Here is a 13984-nt window from a genome sequence, read left to right on the forward strand (position 1 = left end):
CCCTAACTACTAAGAGCTGAATCTGTTGCTGCGTTGCTGTTCTTACACCTCGGAAATCAACATAGGAGTTACAGTTCGTTCCCCCCCGCGCCACCACCACTTTATTTTAAAATAATTGCCACACTGCCACCTTATGGCCAATCTATATTTTAAAAGTAGAAACAACCTTCGAGCTTGTGTCTTGCGGCTTATGCATTCCATGCGTTTTCCAGTGTTTAAGTGAAGAATTTAACTTTAACCCTTCCCCTCCCTACTTCTCCCCTTTTACCCCCGAGAAACACGTTAGCCTTCAATTTAATAACTGAAATATTGTTACCTGTCTGCCTTTGTCACTCAAATTGTAAAAAAAAAAAAACACAGTACAAGGCAGTGCACACCGGATAATTAACACTGGGTGAGCATTCAACAGCTAATCTAATTTTTACAACAATGTGAAACTATGAAAGTCTTTCATCAACATCTGCTTTCCTGATGTGGTGCAAGTCACTGAAGTTTATGAGTTTATAAGATGACAAAAAAAAAAAAAAAAAAAAGAAAGCCTGATCTATTAAATAATAGATTTATATATAAATACATAAATATATATATAAATAATAGATTTATATATATATATATTTTTTTTTTTCTTCCTGGTGCATCTGTGTAGCAGAGAGAAATGAAATTGTGGCACGCACTTAACACCTGCATGTGCAAAATAGAAAAATATTTTAGTGAAATTAAATGCAAAGATAAAGGTCATCCAACATACTCTGTAGTAATATGTGGTTTTTAATACTTTCAAAATTCCCAACTGTGTGCAAAGTGTCTTGACATAAGATTATGCATCACTACTTACTTAAACAATTAGATCTGAAACTGCGGTGGTTTTACTGTTCTGGGCAGCTGAGCTCCACCATAATCACTCTCTCATTCACCCTCCTCAAAGGGAAAGAGGGAGCAAATACGATGAAAAAGGCTCAAGGGTTAAGGACAAGGAGATCCCTGCACAATTACTGTCATGGGCAAAATAGACTCAGCATAGGGAGATTAATTAAATGTATTACCTATTACTAACAAACTAGAGCACTGAGAAACAACAACAAAACACACTAAAACCACCTTCCCTCCATCCACTCTCTTCTACCTCCTGCATCCTGGCAGCTCAGGGGAACTGGAACTGGGCAGCAGCGGTTAGTCCCTAATGTTTCGTCTCCGTTGCTCCTTCATGGTCACTCTCTTCCCCTGCTCCATGTGGGGTCTGTCCCACAGGATGCCATTCTTCCCGAACTGATCCTGTGTGAGCTTCCTACAAGCAGCAGCTCTTCAAGAACTGATCCAATATGGGTCCATACCACAGGGTCCATCCATCATGAGCAAACTGCTCCCACATGGGACCTCCAGGGGCAGCAGCTCACTCCAGATCCCATGCTCCTGCGTGGGCTCCTCTCCATGGGCTGCTGCTCCGGTCTGGGGCCTGCTCCTGCACGGGCCCTCCATGGGCTGCAGCCGCCTTCAGGCCACATCCACCTGCTCCTGCGTGCGCTTCTCCACAAGCTGCAGTCCACACTGCCCATGGAGATCCATCTGCTCGGCCATGGCACACCGCGGGCTGCAGTGGGTCCACCTGCTCCACCATGGGCCTCTCCACAGGCCACAAGGAAACTTGAGCTCTGGTGCCTGGAGTACTTCCTCCCCCTCCTTCTGCACAGACCTTGGTGTCTGCAAGGCTGTTTCTCACTCCTCGCTCTCCCAGGTGCTGCTGTTGCACAGCAATTTTTTCCCTTTCTTAAATCTGCTCTCACAGAGGCCCAACCACCAACTGTCACTGGCTCAGTTCTGGACAGCTGTGGGTCCCTTTGAAGCCAGCTGAAACTGGCACTTATCTAACATGGGGCAGCTTCTGGAGTCTTCTCACAGAGGCCACCCCTGCAGCCCCCTGCTACCAAAACCTTGCCATGTAAACCCAATACAAAAGCACATGCCTGCCAAAGTCAAACCATTATACATAAACAATTTACTTTTATAATATACATTAAGATTCATATCAGGTTATCCCTCAGTAAAATAATCGTCAGCCTAATTATACAATATTTTTGTTCTCTAAATCTGAGTAAATTCTCTCAGACAAGTTCTTGGGGAAAAGAAGATCCCTTCCGGAAGAGCAAGAACTGAACAATGGCAATAGCAGGCACTGAACAAGGTGATTATTACTAAAATAAATAAATAAATAATAATAATAAAAAAGCATGTTGCAGCAAACAATATTTGACAGTTTTTATTTAAAATGTACCTAATCATCGTTTATTCATTTAACTAATGGTGTAGCTGTTATTATTATCATTTGGGAAAAAAATGTTGATAAGAGGCTTTGAAAATGTAATTAAAGAACATTGAAATGCCCTTTATGTGCTACAGTAGTATAATTTAAAAAATCATAAAAATCAGATCTCAGAGAATCAAAAGCTGTTTGATAATTACATCAGTATAACTGAGCTTAGTGACTTCATCCTACTGTTTATGTTAATGCAAACCTTTGTATCAGGCATCATATGAGATTTTTTCACAACCATCTCAAATTTATTGGCAGTCAATGTTCTCTAATATTTGCCTAACTTCACAGAATCACAGAATCACAGAACCGTCTAGGATCTTCAAGATCACCGAGTCCAACCTCTGACCTAACACTAACAAGACCTCCACTAAACCATATCACTAAGCACTACATCTAAATGTCTTTTAAAGACCTCCAGGGATGGTGACTCAACAACTTCCCTGGGCAGCCCATTCCAATGCCTAACAACCCTTTCAGTAAAGAAGTTCTTCCTAATATCCAACCTAAACCTCCCCTGGCACAACTTTAGCCCACCAGGCACGTGGGAGAATAGACCAACCCCTACCTCGCCACAGCCTCCTTTAATGTACCTGTAGAGAGCGATAAGGTCGCCCCTGAGCCTCCTCTTCTCCAGGCTGAACAAGCAGCTCCCTCAGCCTCTTCTCGTAAGACTTGTTCTCCAGAACCCTCACCAGCTTCGTTGCCCTTCTCTGGACTCGCCTGAGCACCTCCATGTCCTTCTTGCAGCAAGGGGCCCAAAACTGAACACAGTACTCGAGGTGCGGCCTCACCAGAGCCGAGTACAGGGGGACAATCACTTCCCTAGACCTGCTGGCCACGCTGCTTCTTACACAAGCCAGGATGCTGTTGGCCTTCTTGGGCACCTGAGCACACTGCTGGCTCATATTAAGCCTACTATCAACCAGTACGCCCAGGTCCTTCTCTGCCAGGCAGCTTTCCAACCACTCATCTCCCAGCCTGTAGCTCTGCTTGGGGTTGTTGCGCCCCAGGTGCAGGACCCGGCACATGGCCTTGTTGAACTTCATACAGTTGACCTCAGCCCATCGATCCAGCCTATCCAGATCCTCCTGCAGAGCCTTCCTACCCTTGAGCAGATCGACACACGCACCTAACTTGGTGTCATCTGCAAACTTACTGAGGGTGCACTCAATCCCCTCATCCAGATCATCGATAAAGATATTAAAGAGGACTGGCCCCAGTACTGAGCCCTGGGGGATGCCACTAGTGACCGGCCTCCAACTGGATTTGACTCCATTCACCACAACTCTTTGGGCCCAGCTATCCAGCCAGTTTTTAACCCAACGAAGCATACGCCAGTCCAAGCCACGAGCAGCCAGTTTCTTGAGGAGAATGTTGTGGGAAACGGTGTCAAAAGCCTTACTGAAGTCAAGGCAGACCACATCCACAGCCTTTCCCTCATCCACTAAGCGTGTCACTTTGTCATAGAAGGAGATCAGGTTCGTCAAGCAGGACCTGCCCTTCATAAACCCATGCTGACTGGGCCTGATTGCCTGGTTGCCCTGTAAATGCCGCGTGATGACACTCAAGATAATCTGCTCCATGAGCTTCCCTGGCACTGACGTCAAACTAACAGGCCTATAGTTCCTCAGGTCTACCCTCCGGCTCTTCTTGTAGATGGGCGTCACGTTTGCTAGCCGCCAGTCGACTGGGACCTCCCCTGATAGCCAGGACTGCCGATAAATGATGGAAAGTGGCTTGGCCAGCTCCTCCGCCAGTTCTCTCAGTACCCTCAGGTGGATCCCATCCGGCCCCATCGACTTGCGTACATCCAAGTGCTGTAGCAGGTTGCCAACCATTTCCTCGTGGATTGTGAGGGCCACATTCTGCTCCCCATCCCCTTCCACCAGCTCAGGGTACTGGGTATCCAGAGAACAACTGGTTTTGCCACTAACGACTGAGGCAAAGAAGGCATTAAGCACCTCAGCCTTTTCCTCATCTCTTATAACTAGGTTTCCCCCCGCATCCAGTAAAGGATGGAGATTCTCCTTAGTCCTCCTTTTGGTGTTGATGTATTTGTAAAAGCATTTTTTGTTATCTTTAACAGCAGTAGCCAGATTGAGCTCCAGATGAGCTTTGGCCCTTCTAATTTTGTCCCTGCACAGCCTCGCAACATCCTATAGTCCTCGTGAGTGGCCCGCCCTCTTTTCCAAAGATTATAAACCTTTTTTTTTTCTCCTAAGCTCGAGCCACAACTCTCTGTTCAGCCAGGCCAGTCTTCTGCGCCGGCTCGTCTTTGGGCACATGGGGACAGACCACTCCTGAGCCAATAAGATTTCCCTTCTTGAAGAGTGCCCAGCCTTCCTGGACTCCTCTGCCCTTCAGAACCTTCTCCCAAGGGACTCTGCCAACCAGTGTCCTGAACAGCTCAAAGTCAGTCCTCCAGAAGTCCAAGACAGCGGTTTTACTGATCCCCTTCCTGGCTTCGCCAAGAATAGAGAACTCTGCCGTTTCGTGGTCACTCTGCCCAAGACAGCTCCTGACCACCACATCTCCCACCAGTCCTTCTCTGTTTGTGAACAGAAGGTCTAGCGGGGCACCTCCCCTGGTAGGCTCTCTAACCAGCTGCGTCAGGAAGCTATCTTCCACGCTCTCCAGAAACCTCCTAGACTGCTTTCTCTGGGCTGTGTTGTGCTTCCAGGATATGTCTGGGAAGTTGAAGTCCACCATGAGAACAAGCACTGAAGATTTCGCAACTTCTGCCAGCTGCCTGTAGAACTCCTCATCCGCCTCCTCATCCTGGTTCGGCGGTCTATAACAGACCCCCACCAGGATGCTTGCCTTGTTGGCCTTCCTGCCAATCCTAACCCATAGGGACTCAACCTTATCAGTCCCAGCCTCAAGTTCCACAACATCAAAACACTCTCTAATATAGACAGCCACACCACCACCCCTTCTGTGCTGCCTGTCCTTTCTGAAGAGCCTATAGCCAGACACTGCAGCACTCCAGTCATGAGAGTGGTCCCACCACGTTTCCGTGATAGCAACCAAGTCATAGCCTGCCTGCTGCACGATGGCTTCCAGCTCCTCTTGTTTGTTACCCATGCTGCATGCATTAGTGTAGTTGCACTTCAGTTGGGCCATTGCCTTCTCCCCCAGCCTTGCCATTGTTCCCCCTACCACACCTCTAACAAGCCTTATTTCAGCCCCGTCCCCCTTCTTACCTAGTTTAAAGCCCTCTCAATGACCCCTGCCAGCTCCTGGGCTAGGATCCGTTTTCCCCTTAGAGATAGGTGGGACCCGTCTGCGGCCATCACGCCAGGTGCAGAGTAAAGCGCCCCATGGTCAAAAAAAAACAAAATTTCTGTGTTGGCACCAGCCTCTGAGCCACACGTTAATCAGGTGGGCTTTCTGGGTCCTCTCTGTACCCCTCCCTGCCACTGTAGGGATGGAGGAAAGCACAGCCTGTACTCCCGCTCCATTCACTAACCATCCCAGTCCCCTAAAGTCCTGTTTGATAGCCTTCAGGCTTCTCTCGTCAATATTATCACTGCCAGCCTGGAATATCAAAAGAGGATAATAGTCAGAGGGGCGAACCAGGTCAGGAAGCTTTCTGGCAACATCCCAGACCCTGGCCCCAGGGAGGCAGCAGACTTCCCTATGGGTAGGGTCAGGCCGACAAATAGGGCCCTCTGTTCCCCTGAGAAGGGAGTTGCCTACAACAACTACCCTTCTGTCTTTCTTGGTGGAGGCAGTCTTGAGGCGTGGAGTCGACTTCCTCGCCCTAGGCATCATCCTGGGTAGACTTTCTATCTCATCCTCACCCACTGGTCTCTAAAGCTCCAGGGCCTCAGATCTGTTGTGTAAGGGCACCTGGGAAGGTGGGGCCGGTAGGGGGGGGCGTCGCCTGCGAGGTCGAGCAGGGACTTGTCTCCATTCCTCCTCAACTCCTAGGTCCCCTCCCTCTGCCCGACAGCGACAAGGCAGGGGCTCCAACCCCATTTGGGGTGTCTCACCCCAGTACCTCTCCTTCAGGCCTTGCAGGGAGTTGCTCCACCAGTCTATCTCCCGCTCACACTCCCTGATGGCCCTCAACCTCTCCACCTCCTCCTTGAGCTCTGCCACCAGGTGGACCAGGTCATCCACCTGCTCACACCTCACACACACAGTCTCTCTGCCTCCCTCAGATGGCAGCAACAGGCTCAGACACTCCCTGCATCCAGAGACCTGAACTGCCGCATTTTTGAGCAGGCAGTCAGTCTGGGTGGTTACAGACTTTCTAGAGAGAGCTCTCTGCCTGGTGTAGACCATTGTGGCCTAGTTAGTGGTAGACAGCCGTTAGAGGAGTTGTTCTTATGGGCGGGGCAGAACGCTCTGCCCTGCCTGAGAATGCCCTGCCCGGTGAACTGCTGCGCAAACTGCCGCGCCCCACCCTTCTGACGCACCACGCCCTGTTTGCCCGTCCTGGTTGCCGTGCTCCCTAGGGGCTGCTTTTGAAAGTCAGGGTAGAGGGGTGTTGCTGGCTCCGCCTATGCCTCGTCAGCCTCCCTCGCGAGGGCTGCCGGGTCCTGGCGGCTCCCTCGGCTGCCTCCAGTGGCCTCAATGCTGGAAAAAAAGCACTGCCCACCTCGATCCCCCGCTCCACTGCAGAACGCGTCTGCCCCGGAGCCAATCGCCTCGGCTTATACTCTCATGGAGGCATCCATGCCAGCAATTCTCTTTGCTGTAATAGTGTGGAAGTGAATTAGAAAGGATAAAAGATTTTTGAATTGACTATTGACTTGTGATATATTTTTTTCCCTTTCAGTATTCATCCAGATGTAGTCAAAAGTGTATGAGCATGCAGAAAAAAATACCAGTAGCAAGAAGGCTTTTCTCCTCATGGCTGTTAAAAACAAACGAACAAACAAACAAACAAATAAATAAATAAATAAAAACAAGGATTAAACAGCAGCTGATTATAGTAATAAAATAAGAGATGTCATTGTTTATGAAGACAGTCAGTTCAATAATACTACTAAGCAAGAAAACAAGAAAAAAACAGCCTGCAAGCAAGTCTGTACAAGACAAAACAGTCTCTCTGAGAGAAAATTGCCCTGGTAACAAGATGATTCTTATGCCCCTCCCTTTCTTCTCAATCTAATTGATACAATAGATGGAACTTATCTAAGACAATTTAAATTGGCTGCATAGAGTTGGAAAATTCATTCACATGGATTAAGTCTGGAATGCTTAAATCAAATGTTTTTTTCTAAAAGTGAATATGAACCTATTTCCTACCACAGAATTGTCTAAAATATGTGCAAAGCATAATCCTTTAGTAGCACTGAATAATCTACTGTGTTTATATCATGCAGATAACTACTATTATTGCTTTGTTTGCATAATATTAGAAACACAGTTGTAGCACAACTATTTACTTCAAAGAGAAAGCAATGAAATTAATCAGACTGTCTTTTTGTGTTGATTTCCACTGAAGTGATAATTTGAGTGTTCAATTTTCATGTTTGTATGAGACACCCGATTGCATACATATAACTGGAAGAAAAATCAGTTAATGAACTAAATCTATAAAGAAGAACTGGTAGAAAGCATTCTGTGACAAAAATAAACTTGTTTTACGTGTGCCGCAAGTAAACTCAGCTCATTTTTGTTGGACTATGCAAACGTGCCTCAAATTACTATAATTGCTATTTGCAGTTGTTCTCCATGACCCAAAATATATGTTGCTCTGTGATTGTACAGAATAGCTTATTGTTTCTTATGAAATCTGCTTATTTCAAGAGTCAGAATGTTTGTGTACATTGAGCAAAAGGATATTAACAATTTCTTTTGGATTTAGTGCTCAGTATGCAGACCTCTTTAATCTCTGTGTCACACTCACATTCAGGAGCAAGGTGAAAATGATTAATATTTTGCTGTGCTTTTCAGTAATGCTTTCATATCATATTAACTCTTCACCAAGAATTAATTTATTTTTCTCAAAATTACAATATGATTAACTACTGCTGCCCTTCATATTTTATAAATGGAGAACAAATGCACAGAGATTTAAAGGCAAAAACTATTTACTATTTTGGAATATTCAGTGTAAAAGAGAGAGCAGGATTTTATAAATGTATGTAGAAATGCATTCATATTTTCCCTTACAGTAAAACATGCCCAGGTCCTTAGTGCATCAACACAGAAGTTAGGGTATCATCAAGAATGGAAAGGGGGCAGGAACTTTCTTTTTGTCCTGTAAAGATGCAACACTTCTACAAACCACATACCTGCAGATTCAAGACAAGCACCCAGAAAACAGTAAAATTGTAATACCATTAACAGGAGAAAACAGAGTATCGTTTTTCACTCTTATGGTGTATAAATTTTATACACAGTTTATAAATAATGCAGGCAGCTTCTCCCTTCCAAATGTAGATCTCCAGCACAAAGGAGCACATATAATAATGTAACTAATAAGGAAATTTAAACCAACAGTGAATTAGAAACTGTTGCAAGCAGCTGACCTGGACAAAACCTGTGAAAATTTTGGTCTGGCTTCCCTTCAGTGCATTGAAACACTGGGGGAAAAAGAATCACTTCCCACAAAAGTGTTTCCTAACCTTTCTGATTTTGACATCACAAGTATAGTTTCAAGGTGGCATTCTATTCTGAGAAGTAACCTATTAAAACAATAACAATTGATTTCATGATTAGACTGTTAAATATTTAGGTATATTTTCCCAGTTTCAATTTTTCCAACAGCTAACTCTCAAGTTCAATTGGACCTCTGAAAAAGAAAGAAAGAAATGAACAAACAAATAAATAAACCCCACACTTTTAGTAACCTTATCTAGACCAAATATGTATATATACATATAAAAGAAATTACATGCGTTATATGAAAGGGGTTTGCACAATCGTAAATACCGAATGTTTTGTTCACTTCTGTTTGTTTGGAGCAATCCTGCCCTTTTCAGTTTGGTTGCAATCACCAGTGGTGTAGGTTTCTGTAACTCCATTTACTGGACTCATGTAGGTTACTTTTATTTTACTGTATTTGCTTCTTCCATGAAACAAATATCAGTAAAAGTCATTTCTCAGAATTCCTTGCTAGACAAATAAGTGAAGTTTCATGTATGCAAATGAGGTAAATTAAATGATGGTGTGTTCAATTCAATGGGTGTGTTCAATATAAGAGGTAATAGTGGTTCACTAAAAGTACATCTGCATATTGGAAAAAGTCATGGTATCTGCATGAATGAGTGCATTTGTGTAAACCAAATCTCAGCAGTGCAAGCAAAAATAGCACTGAAAATGTAGTGTTACTAGATACAGCAATCTCTTCCTTGAATCATTTTTCTGCAACTCAGACAACCAAAAAGGAAAAAAGGACCCCTGTACTGAAGGTTCTTAGTTTGTATCTGTTATGTTTAAAGATTTAATATGGAAGCTGTACATAAGAAAATTACCAGCTGTCAGAAAAATTTACAGTATTAAATTTAATGAATGCCCTTTAGGCAAACTAAAATTTTCTTATCCTTCAGGCTATTTCTACAATGAAACAGAAAAGAGAAATGCATAAATAAGCAATTAATTTATTTCCAAGTTCATTCACTGTGTTTGTGTTAGTATGAAAATAAACTTTCATAGCCAAACCACTGTGTCTGTAAGAATGAACATTATGAATGAGCCTCCCTTTTTAAAACACAGCTAAACAGATACTTGTCACACTGTTTGTCCCCTTTCTTTCTTCAAAGTTAAGTTTTGAATTCTAAAATTTGGTTAGAACATATGTGCCTTGTGAAGGTCAAACTGTAAAGGTGTTTTTTTTTTCTTTTTTTTTTTTTTTTTCTCCTGAATCTGAGGTAGGTAATGGTTACTCTGTGATTTATTTGTACACTGTACAAGGCGTCAACTATGAAAAGTAACCTTGGTCAGGGCCTCAAACAAAACTGACTCAGAGATACCCTCAGTGGCTGAAACCAAAACTTGTCCTCTGTAACTCATAAAAGGTTCTGCTAGATCTGTTTTACCTTATACTGCCTAGGAAGGAAACACACTGTAAATGCACCTGCTTACATCCTGCCCTCTTGGGTATGTCTACGTAGTGCAAAGGACAGCTGAAAGGAGACACCTCTGTTAGCACCTGGTAAGCTCCAATGCAGAAAAATGCTGTGTTTTATGAGATCTAAGGCAGGTGATAAAACAAACAAACAAACAAACAAACAAAAAATCTTTGCAATGCTAATTACATTAATGTCATGATTTGTCTACGATACAGATAACTTCTAGCAGAAAAAAATTCTCTCATATGTTCACTAAATAAAATATTATGAGAATGGCTCTTTATATAGTAACACAAAAGTTGATTTTATCATCTGTTATTTCTTCCCATTTGCATCATCTCATGTCCTATTTGGGAAAAATAAAAATAAATATATGCATATAAACAGAATAAGCTTTTTGTGATCAGAAATTCCATAAGGTTATCACAGTATCTATAATTCTAATGAACTAGGCACTGCCATACTTCCGTACTTTAAAAGATAAATGGAGAATATACTTAAGAAAGAATTATAGTATTCCAAAAGAACAAGTTTCAATTAATGCTAAACCAGATCTTCATCTTTACTTTCATAAATGTGAGGTATTTTAATGTAACAACCTTTTACATCTGTGAGTTACATGACAATGGATGTTCATATTTTCCAGAAAACAAACAAACAAACAAAAAAACACGTGTAATTTATCTATTTGGTTCCTCATATGGGCATAAATATCCCAGTACTGGACAACAAGGAGTTAGCAATATAATGGTTACTGTGCTAATGAGGATATACTAAATGCTTCGGGACTTGCAAACTCAACCAGAATGAATCCTCAGTCATTGTTCAGCCTCCAGGCAGCCAGTAAAAAATTGATCCTTCTTTACCTAAAGCCCAGATACTTTCAAGTGTGGAAAGGATGTTTGGCTGAGTTGCAGGTATCCTGAAAATTATAGCTTTGAAAATGAAGAGTTAATTTCAAGATGACATCTTGAAGAGAAAAGCAAGTTGGAAAGAATGCAGCAAGACAGACAATGTTTGACAGATTGTGATAGTTACCTACTTTAAAGGGGTCACCATCATTTATTTGTCCAAAATGACTGCTGACAGGACTAGCTGCTAGGAACAATCTGCACTTTTATACTTTCAACCAATTTTTTTCAGCTGTAGCTTTACTAGAAAAACATTTTCTAGGAGGACTTGCTGATATTGTTTACTGGGCTTGCACTCTATGTTCTTACTGATTTACAGAAGTAGTGCAAAAGGACAAACATGGATTTGTACTTCAAATTTATATCAATCCTTCTTTGAGGTTGAGTAACAGCAAATAGTTTGCAGTGGCACAAAAAGGTACTACAATCTCCCCCAAATAAATTTGCACTCTACATAAAGATTGCTGTGTGAAATAAAATTACTTGTTTCTCTGCTACAGGATGTTTGTAGTACTCTGTCATATTATGATAAATATATTTACCTCATTATTTAATCCAATATTTATCTGTCCTTTCTGTTAATTTTCACACTAGTTTTCCTTTGAAGAATATTTGGAAATATTCTCTCCCTCTGGAGACTCTTTTAAAAATAAATTGCCTAAGTTTATAAAAAGGGCATATACCCCTATTTTCTACTGAGGCAAAGGATAACAGAGCAACAAAAATAGCACTATGAGAAAGAGTTTTAGGCACAGTTCCCATTTTCTACAACATATCTTCCAATAAAACAAACATTAGCAATATTTTGTTTCTGGTGATTTTACCTGATTATAATGTTTATTTATACTAGAAAAAAAAATAATAATGGTGTTACATAAAAACATGGTAAATAATTTTTTTTTTAAAAAAAGCAGCCAAATAAGTTAAGTCAGGGCTTATCTAGAGGCTATTAAGCATTTATAATAAACTATATGAAAGATTTACAAAGCCGCAGGCTTATCTGGGACTGCTGTGAAATGCAGCTCTCTCCACTGGGTTTAATGCAGAATCATGTGATGTTCTCAAAGGGGTAAACTCAAAGCCTGTTTGTAGACCATATCTTAAAAAATACATAGTTTTATATTTTCTGCAGAATGATAAAGGAATAGTGCTTCACATTAACTGTAACTCTGTCTCATAGTTAATACTCTACTAAATTACTTCGATGTTTTTAACCCTTAATCTATTAGTTATATGAAATTCAGAAAGAGCTCTCAGAGTAGCAGTCATTGTATAGGTACTTAGAAAACAAGTCTTTGTATAAAATATATTCATTTTTTTGTAATAATCAGTAGATTTATACATTGGTTGTGTTAATCAGCAAGTCTGTGTGGATAAGTACCATATTATTGCAAGTATTTCATTGTTACAGCAATAGCACTGCTTCACAAATTCCACAGTGTAATATGCCACTAATTATTTTATGAGGACTTTTTTTTTTTTCTTCATTTGGTAATCATTATTGGGTGACACTTTGTAATACTCATATAAATTAATCATCTCACAATGGGTATCTCAGAAACCGAATAGCAACTTCTATTTGTAGGAGACTATTCTTGATCCTGGTAGAGAAGGTAACTTACTCCGTTAATGGGGTAAATAAGATTCTAATATTTTTGGCCAACACATAGACAGTCCAGAGGTTTGTGTCTATGACACTATACTGGAAAATTCTGTGTTATACTACCGTAAAGTACAGTTATACAGGACAGACTTAGTAAAGATAGAACAGTACTTGCTCCTGACCAAGATTAATGTTCACTGTAATAGAGAATAGAGCTGAGCTGAATTCTATTCAGTTCATTTGGATTCTATGAAGGAAAACTAGAGAACAAATGGGAGATGCAATCAGATAGGAAAATGCCTAGGAATTCTCATTAAATTTAAGCTACAATTACAAGCAATTGGAGACAGTGCACCATCGCAACATCTTGAACAGCTGTAAAGTTCTGAGAAGAAGCTATTACTGTGGGATATCAAAGAACCTATCCCAAATTGCAAGAAAACATTCCTAAGCATCATGTAGCTCAGAAGAAATTAAAGTCCTTTCCAGGATTAAGGCAAAATTATAGGAGTAAGCTAGCTGAGAATTCACAAACAAAGGACTGTTTTTGACAGCTCTGTATATGATGCATGTTGTTGTTGTTGTTGTTGTTGTTGTTGTTATTATTATTATTATTATTATTATTATTATTATCCACTTGCCTATTAACAATCAAGTAAGCAGGATGGGAAGGGCACTTCTACTACTTAACCTGTAGAGAACCTGAAACAATAGTGTAGCTATATACCTGCAAGCATATAGCCGGAAACAAAGTGATAAGTAGGGCAGGCAGGGGACAATGCAAGCTGTATCAGTCACAACAACCTATATCTCTTAAGTTAAAGAAGCCATAAAGCTAAATGCCCTATCTGAGGCGTACGCTGATGAGAGAGCAAAAGCAATAGGTTAACATATAATAAAAAACAGTTTAAGAGTGGTATGGAGGTGACTTTTTGTTAGAGCTATTTGGACTGGATGCTGCATATATTCCCAAGAGTGCTCCTCTGTAGTTGATTAACATGAGTGTCCTTGGAGTGAGTCATATATTCCACGTTCTAAGGGACAGTTTTGCAGATATAGTCAGAATAAATTGATGGCATGATAGTTCTGTGATGTGTGAAAATAACAAAGAAAATAAGTTAGTAAAATT

This window comes from Cygnus atratus, chromosome Z (assembly GCF_013377495.2).
Source record: "Cygnus atratus isolate AKBS03 ecotype Queensland, Australia chromosome Z, CAtr_DNAZoo_HiC_assembly, whole genome shotgun sequence".
Taxonomy (NCBI): Eukaryota; Metazoa; Chordata; class Aves; order Anseriformes; family Anatidae; genus Cygnus; species Cygnus atratus.